The sequence below is a fragment of the Elephantulus edwardii genome, unplaced genomic scaffold (genome assembly GCF_000299155.1).
Source record: "Elephantulus edwardii isolate Elephantulus edwardi_28Jun2011 unplaced genomic scaffold, EleEdw1.0 scaffold00084, whole genome shotgun sequence".
In the NCBI taxonomy this organism is placed as follows: Eukaryota; Metazoa; Chordata; class Mammalia; order Macroscelidea; family Macroscelididae; genus Elephantulus; species Elephantulus edwardii.
Window position 1 is genome coordinate 14,993,330 of NW_006399834.1, and position 11,746 is coordinate 15,005,075.

The following is an 11,746-nucleotide window of genomic DNA, read 5'->3' on the forward strand; positions in this document are numbered from 1 at the left end:
AGTTGCTTATCTCGTATGCCGTTGTGGAAAAAAAAAAAAAAAAAAAAAACACACACACAAAGAGGGGTCAGTATTGGTTGTATATTGGAAGGGCACATTCAAGCATCAAAAACATCAGCCCAATTGCTCCTCCAAACGACAAACTAATCAATGCTTTGATGCCAACAATGGTGATGACATCACTCCTGGTTCCAGGACCCGAGGAGGTGGTGGCGGCAGCCAGGAGACCGGGATCGCTCTGATTTCTTACTGTTAAATTAGCAGACTTAAGGAAGAAATCAGAGAGAACGAGAAGTTCCTCATTCTGGGGATGAAGAATGGTGAAATCACACAGTGAATTTATTTAGGAGGGTTTTTATAACAGAGTCTTTTAGGAAGGGACATTCCACTCTGATTTATGATCCACCTGCTAGCTCAGCCAGACAGGGAAGGCTGTTTGCTCTTACTATCAACAGCAGGCAAGGCGTTTGAATTCTGAATTCTTCATTCTTCTCTTTGGCCCCCTTTGTCCAGACTTAGCACTTACCACAATCAATAGGCAACATCATGATAGATAGAGAAAAGATTGAAACTGTCAACAACTTCATCTTATTTGGGTCAGTGATAGGAAATGAGAAAACTTACTGCATTGAGAAAGTCTACAGTTAGCGACTTCGCCAAATTATTGAAGGGTAATGATGTCAATTTGAGGACTCAGGTGCCTCTGGTTCAGGCCATAGTCTTTCTAATCACTTTCTATGCATCTGATAGCTGGATGATGAATAAGGATAACAGAAGAAGAAGAATTGATAAGTTTGAGTTATGGTGTTGAAGAAGAGCGCTAAACATCCTATGGTCTGCCAAAAGAACAAACAAATAGAAATATATCTTGGAGAAGGTGCAGCCAGAGTGCTCAAAGTATGTAAGGCTTCACCTCACATACCTTGGGTATATTTCTAGGAGGAGATAGTCCTTATAGAGGGACATGATGCTCAGAAAGGTGGAGGGTCAGTAAAGGAGAGGAAGACCCTTGACCAGGGGGATTTACACAGTGACTGCTACAATGGGTTTTATGTGTCAGGAAGTGTGAAAATGGTCAGGGTTCAGATCTGTTGTTCATAGGGTCACTATGGACCATACCCAACTCAATGACATCTAACAACAGCATTGCTTTGGGCAAATCTACTGTCAGAGACCTCTCCAAAATACTGCCGGCAATGATGTCATTTTGAAAACTAAAGCGCATCTGATTCAGACCGTAGTCTCTTCAATTACTTGTTATGCTTCTGAGAGCTGGACAAGAATAAGGATGAAGGAAGACTTGATGACTTTGAACTGTGGTTTTGGAGAAGAGTAGTGAATATCCCATGGACTACCAAAAGAATAATCAACTATGTTTTAGAAGAAGTACAACCAGAGTACTCCTTGTAGACAATGAGCTTCATCTCTCACACTCTGGAGATGTACTAGAAGAGACTATTCCTTGGAAATGGATATCATGCTTGAAAAGGTGGAGGGTCAGTGAAAGAAAGGAGGACTCTCAACAAGGTGGGTTGACATGTGACTTCAGCAATGAGCTCAAATGTGTCAGAGATAATGAGAATGCCATATGATAGGACAGCATTCAGCTATTCATAGAATAGCTATGAGTCATATTCAACTCAATGGCACCTAACAATAACAACAACATATTATATATTAAATATTATGGGATTTACTGTTTCTGAAAATCCATTTGAGGGCCAGCTATGAATTGGTTCCAACTTGAGAGCATACAACAAAATAAACAACAACATTATATATTCAGAGAACTATTAAGTAGTTTGATCTGTCTGTTTATCAGGAGAGGAACAAAAGTGCACTGTTAAGTGAGTTAGTGTCTCACCCTGGTATAAAAGGCCAATGACCACTCCCAGACTAGGAGGCAGTCTTTGAGGCCAAGACCCACTTTCTCCACAGATTTGTAATAAAGTGTTTTTATGGATATTGCAATCTGTTTGACTATGATCCCTTGCATTCAGTAACACTCTAATTATATAGTTATAAAACTGACATCAGTTTTCTCCAGCCTGCAAAACTAGTTACTTTGCCTTAGGATTCTTTGTTTCCTTTCTTTAGTGATGTAGGAAGTACCTGTCTCCTAGATCAGCCTTTGCCTCTTTGAAAGTGTTTTTCCCAGCCATATGTAAATTGTATCTTAATCTGCCTATTTGACAGGAGCAGCCTTTCCTGAGTTAGCCTTTATCTTTTCCTTTTATACAGTTCTCTCCCTCATATGTTTCAATGCCCTGTACATTATCCCCTCTTTTCTTAGTTTCCTCCCAACTCCCTTATCAGTCCTATTCTATAACAGTGGCATTATGCACTATTTGTCTTTTTTGTGACTGAAATCTTTCACTCAGCATAATGTCCTCGATGGTCACCCATTTTGTATAATATTTCATGTGTTCTTTATTTTTCAGTCCTGCATAATAGTCCATTGTATGAATATAGCACACCTTCTCTATCCATTTGTTTGTTGATGGTTGTTTCCAACTCTTTGCTATTGTGAACAAAGCAGCAATAAGCATGGGTGTGCATATATCTGCTTGGGTGGCAGTTATGGTTTCTTTAGGGTATATTCCCAGTAGTGGAATTGCTGGGTCAAATGGTATCTCTATTTGCAACTTTTTGAGAAAGTGCCATACTGTCTTACATAGTGGTTGCACCATTTTGCACTTCCAGCAACAGTGAATAAGGGTTCCAGTTTCTCCACAACCTTGCCAGCATTTGTTGTTTGCTGGCCTATTAAATTTTGGTACTCTTCCTGGGGTGTTGTTGTTGTTGTTATGTGCTGTCGAGATGATATCTTATAGTTGTTTGGAAGCCCTTAGTTTTTCAAGGCCTATTTTTTTTCAGTCATGTGTTAACTTTGTTGTAGGTTGCCTGTTTACTTGTATCCACGTGTGAATGGTTTTTTTCAGATGTAGAAATTTTTTTATTTTACTAACAAAAGTGCATCTTTAAGTGAGTTGTTGTCTCATCCTGATATAAAAGCCTAATGACCACTCCCAGAGGAGGAAGCAGTCTCTGAAAAGCATCTCACTGCTTTCTCCTAGATCTAGTAATAAAATGCCTATGGATATTGCAATCTGTCTGTCTTATTGGCAATGGACTAAGGAAAGAATTCCTTGCCACCACAATAAGATAAACGTAAACAATTCATTTGAAAAATGGCACAGGATATGAACAGACACGTCACCAGAGAAGACATTCAGATGACCAACAAACACATAAAGAAATGTTCAAAATCCCTAGCTCCAAGTGAGATGCAAATCAAAACCTCCAGATTTCTTGGCACAACTTGGTGAGCACATCTAGGGCTGCATCTGTATTCTGAATTCTTACTTACCACCTTATGTAGGGCAGCAGCAGCTGTTGTAGTCCCTTTAGCTTGAAATGGTTCGGGCACCAATTGTAGCCATTTATTGGCTGAGACCTGAGCATGCAGCCCTCCTGAGGAAAAAACACACAAAGAGACTAAGAGAGAAAGAAAGGCACAGGAGATCAGATCACAAAACAAGACCCTGTCATTTATTTCTTCTCAGCATATACAGAGAATACAAGTATTCTATTACTTAACAGAAAAGCCAAATGTCTTGCTACAAAACAATTCTCTCAGAGACCATAAAGTAATATATCTAACAATTATCTCTGGGGCTAGAAGGAAATGTGTCCTTGAGCATCCCAGAACCAGGGCTTTTAATGATCTACTCAGGTAGTACTATCAAAGACACAAAAAGCTTATGTCTATTTACTGTAAATTCTCAAGGACAGTAGCTTCTCATAAATCTGTATTTTCTACAAGCTCTTAAGAACTTTAGTTTTCACAGCTGCTCTTCTTCAACAATCCCATCCAAATAGAAATAGGAAAAGTCCTTTCCTAAACAAGAAAACTCTGTCCCCACCTCCCCAGATGATAATGAAAACAATAGCTGCCATTCTGTAACTACACAAGAAAAGATATCAGGAGAATTATGTGACCAGATATCTTACACTAATTGGGTATATAAACCATTACAACAGATTCATGTTCCTCACAAGAAAAGAAATTTGTAAACAAATTTAATCACACAATTGTTGATTGGAGCCCTCATGGAAAATTTTTAATTAACTGTTCTATTGATATTAATAAAACAGTATGTAATTATGTTACCAATATAGTTCAGAATTCTACTGAAAATATGATACAGTGTGTTCATCCCAAACTAGTGACTTGGCATGATGGGGACCTAGCACCTTCATGCCCACAAATTAAGTATAATAATACATTTGGTTCAGAAAAAGGGACTTATGAAAATTGCCTGCTGCTTTATCAGGAATGATTTCTTAGAGTGCTAATATTAATCAGACTTCTTTTTGTACTAGCTTGTGTCAAACTGTGTTATGTCATAGAAATTGGTACAGTTTCTTTTAATCATTCTTTATGAAGTATAGACTGTAATAATTGCTTATTGCATACTTGTTTGAATAGTTCTGTTCCATTTAATAGAGTTGTGGATACAGTGTTGTTGCTACATGCTAGCAGATCTTTGTGGCTTCCTGTTAATTTAACAAGTGCATGGCAGGAAGGATCTGTAGCAGGCTTAGGAATTGATATTTTTAAGAATTGGTTGGGTAGACCTCTAAGGTTTATAGGATGCATTATTGCTACAATTGTTGGGATAATATTAATAACAGCTACAACAGGCATAGCATTGCACACAGCTATTCAAACACATGATTTTGTAGAAACTTGTCATAGTCACATGTATTATGGACTGTGCAAACATAAATAAATAAAGATTTAGAAACTTGGCTGGGGGCTGTATAGCGAGCCCTGGATTGGCTTGGAGATCAGGTGGTTGACATACAAAAGCAATTGTATATGAAATGTGATTGGAATAAAACAAGCCTTTGTGTGACCCCAGCCAAATATAATGCTTCCAAGTATACACGGGATCAGATAAAATATCATCTACGGGATTTAGGAAGAAATGTATCCTTGGATATTCAAGAATTAAGGCAACAAGGATTTGATGTATTTAGTAAAAAATTATCTGAAGTACCATATCAAAATCTTGGATCCCCATTCTTGGTGGAAAAGTTTGGTACATAATATAGGAAGCACTTCTGCTTCATTAGTGTTAGGTCTTCACAGCAGATGTAAGGCCAAGGACTCAAGAAAGGGACCAGAGAGCAAGAAAGCAAGCTTAAAAGCAGCTTTATTAAGGGAGCTCCGGGGTGAAATTCCTTGGTCTGGAAAAGGAGGCCAAGGAAGATGCACTTAGGGTATATTCGGGCAGGTTTTTATAGTAAGCCCTTCAGAGAAGGGGAAAGGGAGGGAGGGATATTTCATTGTGGTTTATGGTTCAGCTAGGGGAGTGAGGCCATCACATTCTTTTGATTCTTTATTCCCCTGGCCTAACAATTAGTAACTTGTCTTTTTATTTTTACTATATGATACTGAATCCTCAAGCAATTAAAGTAGAGAAAAAGAATGTTCAACAGAAGATTGTAGCTCTCACTTCTTATTTTAAAAAAATTAAAAAGGGGGAATTGTGAGAATTTCTGAAAGTCTCTGTATTTTGGATAACTGCATGCAAGTTTAGATTTACTATTGGGAACACTCAAGGAGAAGCTAGCTGAAAACAGCTTACTAGGCAAGCATGCAGACGTACACACAAGAACAGAGGTGCTTTCATGAGAACTCATAAGACCCAGAAGAGTAGCTGTGAAAACTAAAGTTCTTGAGAGCTCCTAGAAAATACAGATTTATGAGAACTACTGTCCTTGAGAATTTACAGAAACTAGACATAAGCTTTGTTAGTACTACCTGAGTAGATCATTAAAAGACCTGATTCTGGGATGCTCAAGGATACATTTCCTTCTAGCCCCAGAGATAATTGTTAGATATATTACTTTATGGTCTTTGAGAAAATTGTTTATTGTAGCAAGAAGTTTGACTTTTCTCTTAAGTAATAGAAGGCTTGCATTCTCTATACATGCTGAGAACAAATAAATGACAGGGTCTTGTCTTTTTTTTATCTGACCCCCTATGCCTTGTTGTTTCTCTTTGTTCCTATGTGTTTTTTCCTCAGCAGCACCATTTCCTCAGTCACACCAGTAAATGACAACACTATGCAGTGGTTGGGAGCAATGATTCTGAAAAATCTATATAACAAAAAAGGTGGAAATTATCAAACAATATCACTAATATCACACACTAGCAAAATCCTGCTGAAAATTATATAGATATTACTGGAACAGTATATTGACAGAGAACCACTAGAAATACAAGCTGGGTTTAGAAGAGGTTATAGCACTAAAGATATTATTGCCAATGTCAGACGGATCTTTGCAGAAAGAGTACCAGAGGAATGCCTATCTATGTTTCGTTGACTATGCAAAGGCATTTGACTGTGTGGGTCACAACAAATTGTAGATAACCTTGAGGAAAATGGGATCCCAGAACATTTGACTGTGCTCATGCAAAATCTATACTTGGACCAGGAATCAGTCTCAGAACAGAGCAGGGAAACACTGCATGGTTCAAAATCAGGAAAGGAGTGCATCCTGTCCCCATACGTTTTTCAACCAATATGCAGAGCAGATCATTCGAGAAGCAGAGCTTTATGAGGAGGAATGTGGCATCAAGACTGGAGGAAGACTCACCAACAACATATGTTAAGCAGATGACACAACCTTGCTTGTTAAAATTTAAGAAGACCTGATGTGCTTGCTGCAAAAGGTCAAGGACTATAGTCATCAATATGGATTGAAGTGCAACATCAAGAAAACAAAGATTTCTCACTACTGGGCCAATTGGCAGCACCATGATACGTGGAGAAGAGATTGAGGTTATTAACAACTACAGCTTGCTTAGCTCCACAATCAACACTTCTAATGCCAGCAGTCAGGAAATCAAAAGATTAATTGCATTGGGAAAAATCTGCTGTCAGGAACCTCTCCAGAGTGCAACAATGTCAGTCTGGTGACTAAGGTTCACCTAACCCAGGCAATGGTCTTTGCAATTACTTGCTATGCAACAGAGAGCTGAACAATGACTAAAGATGACAGAAGGATAATCGATGCCTTTGAATTATGGTGGTGGAGAAGAGTCTTGAACATACCATGGACCACCAAGTAAACAAATAGGTCTGTCTTAGAAAGGGTAGAACAAGTTTCTCCTGAGGCTAGGATTTTGAAGCTCTGTCTCACATACTTTGGGCATGTGGCCAGGAGGGACTGATCCTTAGAAAAGGACATCATGCTTGGAAGGGTGGAGGGACAGCGCAGAAGAGGAAGATCCCAGGTGAGATGGATCGATACAGTAACTGGGAAAATGGAGGTTGGTGTGCCGAAATTAGTGAGACTGGCTCAGGACAGGGTTCATAGCTGCTGTACATAGGGTCTCTAGGAGTCGCAGGCAACTCGATGGCACATAACAGCAGCATATAACACGGAGAGGCTACAGAGTATTATGCTGAGTGAACCAACTCAGTCTCATAAGGACAAATACTGCATAACCATTATTGTAAAGATAGAAGGATAATTACTAAGATGTGTATAAATACCCTAAGAAGAAAGGAGAAGGGGGGAAGTAGTGTTTATGAACATTAAATGAAAGAGTAAATAAAATGTATGTAACCATTAAAAAAATGGGGGGAACATATTGAGCAACAAAAAAATAGACAGAGAAAAGAGTTGTATAAATACCAGTATAGACTATTGCGTAGCACTAAAATAAGGAAAGAAATGGACAGCCAGAGATAGACTGTGTTGTTGTTTATGACAGAGTCAGAACTGACTCATAGCTGACCTTCAAGTGGGTTTTCAGAAGCAGTTAATCAGACAGTAGATTGCCCATATTTCTCCCACAGAGCCACTGGTGGATTCCATCCACATAACTTTTTCATTGGCAGCATAATTCCTTACCATCACGAGTAAAGTAAGTTGAGAAATTTTTTTAGGTGGATTACCATCTCTGTTGTTCTTTTTTTTTTTTTTATACCATCTCTGTTGTTGATTGCAGTGGATTACCATCTCTCACCAACTCACATCTACCAAAAGTGCTGTATAATTTCTTCTCATGAGATTTATAGCCCTGAAAACCCCCTGGAAGGTCAGCAATGAGTAGTCTCCAAATGGATGGCAGTGAGTGAGTGACCATAAAAATATGACTAAAAAAAAATATGGCAGATTTTTTTTAGCAGATTAAAACTTAACCTCCTGTCTTCAGTTATGAGACAATGAACTATTTTGGTCAAATAGTGTAGAGGAAAGATAAGCCAGAACAGAGTGAATTTTTTTTTAATCCCTTGCAGAAGGATAGCAGGGTAATCATTTAAACCAGGTATACAGTAATTTAGGTCTAAAATGTCATCACCATTAATTCTGAGTTTTATTGTAATCTGTTAGGGGCAAATTCTCTGGGGATTATGACTGCTTCTTGAAATGGAAACTCTGCAAAAACAACTGACTGACATTTCAACAATCCTTAAGGAATAGGACATTGAGAAAAAATTAGTTTCGAGGTGGCCATGTGAACATCAGAGCTGAATAACCAACATTCATCCTAGCTTGGTGTCACCCTCATTAATCAGCTCCTACTGAAGATAACGTCATCCATGTAATGACATGTTAAATATTTAAGACTATCATATTTAAGACTATCATTTTGTACAACATCTTGGTTGTGGTGATCGATTGCCTCAATTTGAGTACACATGTCAATTTTTCATACATTTTCATCTATATTCATGGCTCAAGGGCCCTTAGCAAATTAATAACCAAAAGTCTACAATCCATTGCTAAGGACACTTTTTTCACATTTATCTCTAAAAGCCTATTCCACTTTCTTATAATATGGCTCAGATCTCTTAAGAAAAAAAATACGGCTCAGATCTCTTCAAATGGCCTTTGTTCTATGTTAGATTTTTAAAATGCTTTTCTACCATCACACTTGTAAACTAAATAATCAAAACATTGTAAGAAACTAAATAAAATGCAATATTATGTAACAATGGTTTATACAAAGCCCAGGATCTTGCAATAATATTTAGCTTATTGCATTTATTCTATGTTTTTAGTGTATAACAAAATTAATGCCTTTGAACTTTTGTATTCATTTTTAAAAAAATAACTGATCTTTCCATTATTTTCAAGCACTTAGAATATTCCTTGCAATAACTATGGTAAAAGAAAAGTTGGCACTGTCCTAATTATATAATCAGGGAAACAAAGGAGACGTTTGTCCCAACTTTGGTAACAATAACAAAATGATGATTGAAACTTTCTACTCAACCAAAACAAAAGTTTATTAGTGGTTTCCTGGGGCTGAAGTGAGGAGGAAATGGAGTTACTGCTGAATGTGTGTGAAGTTTCTGTTCTTTTTGGAAATAAACTGTGGTAATTGATAGCACAGGATGGTAAATATAATTACTTTCACCAAATTGTATGCTTAAAAAATGGTTAAATTGCAATCTTTTGTTTCTATTTTTCCATAGTAAAAGAATTAAATTAAACAAACAAAAAGCTCTGTTTGTGTATTTGTAGTCCATTTTCTCCAGCATATCTTTTCCTAAATATTTTATCAGCTACCTTGCCTCCCCTGGGCTACTCACATTAATTGTTAATCATCATAAAACCTATAAACACTTTCAGTTACCACTCTAAGCCTCCTTGGCTCTTGGAAGAAGTGGTTGTTGTTGTGTACTGTTGAGTCAGAGCCAATTCATACCTGACCCTCAGTGGCAGTAAATCACACAGGAGATTGCCCGTCTTTCTCTTGTGGAGCAAGCAGCTGGTGGATCTGAACTAGATGCCTTTTGTTTGGCAGTACAGTTCCTTATCATTAGACCACCAGAGCTCCCTTGGAAGAAGAGGAGCTGTCAGAAATCAAGGTGTGAGAAGTTGCTCTGGAGGATGGTTGCCTCTGACTTTGTAGGACTTCCTCCTCAGGAACACTTAATGTGAATATTCTTTACCCTATATATTGTGATTATTGTTGCTGCTGTTGTTGTTAGGTGCTATCAAGTCAAAGAAAATTTATAGCAGCCCTATGAACAATATTTTTTTAGCCTTGCCCCACCATCTTAATGATCCCTATATGTCAAGTCACACAAACTCAAACATGCTCTTCTAATTCAATAAAATTCAGCCAGTTGTTTTCATTTTGTATAATAAATAACAGGTAAAGCTTTGTTTAATTCAAACGGATAATATTCTGAATTCTACAGGAAAGTTTTTATAGTCACAATGTAGCACATGACTTACTATATTATAGTTGTTTTGGTGGATGGTCAGTAGAATAAGGTGCTTCTTCACATGCAGTTTTCTGGGCCCCCAACTACTGAATCAGACCTACAAGTGTAGATGCACTTCAATAAGCACCACAGTCAACAGAACTAATTTGTATGACACCTAAGACAATCCTCACGTTATAGTGGAACTGTTCACATTAGACAGTATACTTCTTTTACTTTTCTTTTTTTATGTGATCATTTATTTTCTTTTTCTCATTGTTATTTAAAGTAAAAAGAACCTATATCACTTCAACAGTCACTACCTGGACAGACTTCAGTGACAATGATTACATTCTATGAGTTGTGCAACAATTCTTAACCTCCTTTTCTGAGTTGTTCTCCCTTTAACATAAAATCACTGCCTCTTAGGTATCCCATCTAATCTCTCCAGTTGTTATTGACAATTTTTTTATATTTATACATCTTGAAAGAGTACAATCCTCAAGGCAGACATTACCAGTTATGCTAAACTACTGTTTGGATTTTAAGAAGACTTCAGCTGGGATCAAACTTTGACAGCCTACTCTATTAAAGAGATTGCCAAATACAGCCAGAAATGCTCAATCTGGAGATGATAAAATTGATGAATGAGTCTTCTAAAAATTAAATCCCTTGTGCATCAAAAACTTTCTGCAGTAGAGTGAAAAGACAACCTACTGACTAGGAAAAACACATTTGGCAAACATATCAGAAAAGGGTCTCATATCAAAAGTTTACAGAATCCTACAGGGCCTTCACCAGAAAAAAATTGGTAACACAATTACAAAATGGGCAAAAGACATGGAAAGTATTTTCACAGAGGAAGATATTCAGATGGCCAACAGACACATGAAGAAATGCTCAAAAGCACTAGTAATAAGAGAGATGCAAACCAAACCACAATGAGATACCATCTCACGCCAGTAATGGTGGCATTAGTTTAACAGGATAGCAAGTAATAAATGCTGGAGAGGATGAGACAAGATAGGAATGCTTATACATTGTTGGTGGGATTTTAAAATGGTACAACCACTCTGAATTCAGTTTTGCTTTTTCCTCAGAAAGCTGAACATAGAAATTCCACATGACCCAGCTATTTCATTGCTTGGAATATACCTTGAGAAAATGATAATGGAGGCGCAAAAAAAGACTTGTCTACCAATGTCCATTGCACTGTTATTCACCATTGCAAGAACATGCGAACAGCCCAAATGTCCAACCACAATCAAATGGATTGAGAAATTATGGTACATTCACACAATAGAATACTACGCAGTGGGATCCAAGATGGCGGCAGAGGCAGAGACAGCAGTGGTAAGCTGCGGGAGCAGCAAACCACTTAAAGCAGGGCCCTTATGACCTTCCACAGACTTCGGCTTATTGATAATTGAACACTTAAACAGTTGATGACTGGCCCTCAGTGAAGATTGAGGCTCAACAACAGGAATTCAAGGATTCCCAAG

At 37.7% G+C, this 11,746-nt stretch overlaps 1 pseudogene; it reads right to left on the bottom strand.

The window, feature by feature from the left end:
- The window catches only part of LOC102874860, a 19,663-nt pseudogene that overhangs the window by 421 nt on the left and 7,496 nt on the right, over positions 1-11,746 (bottom strand).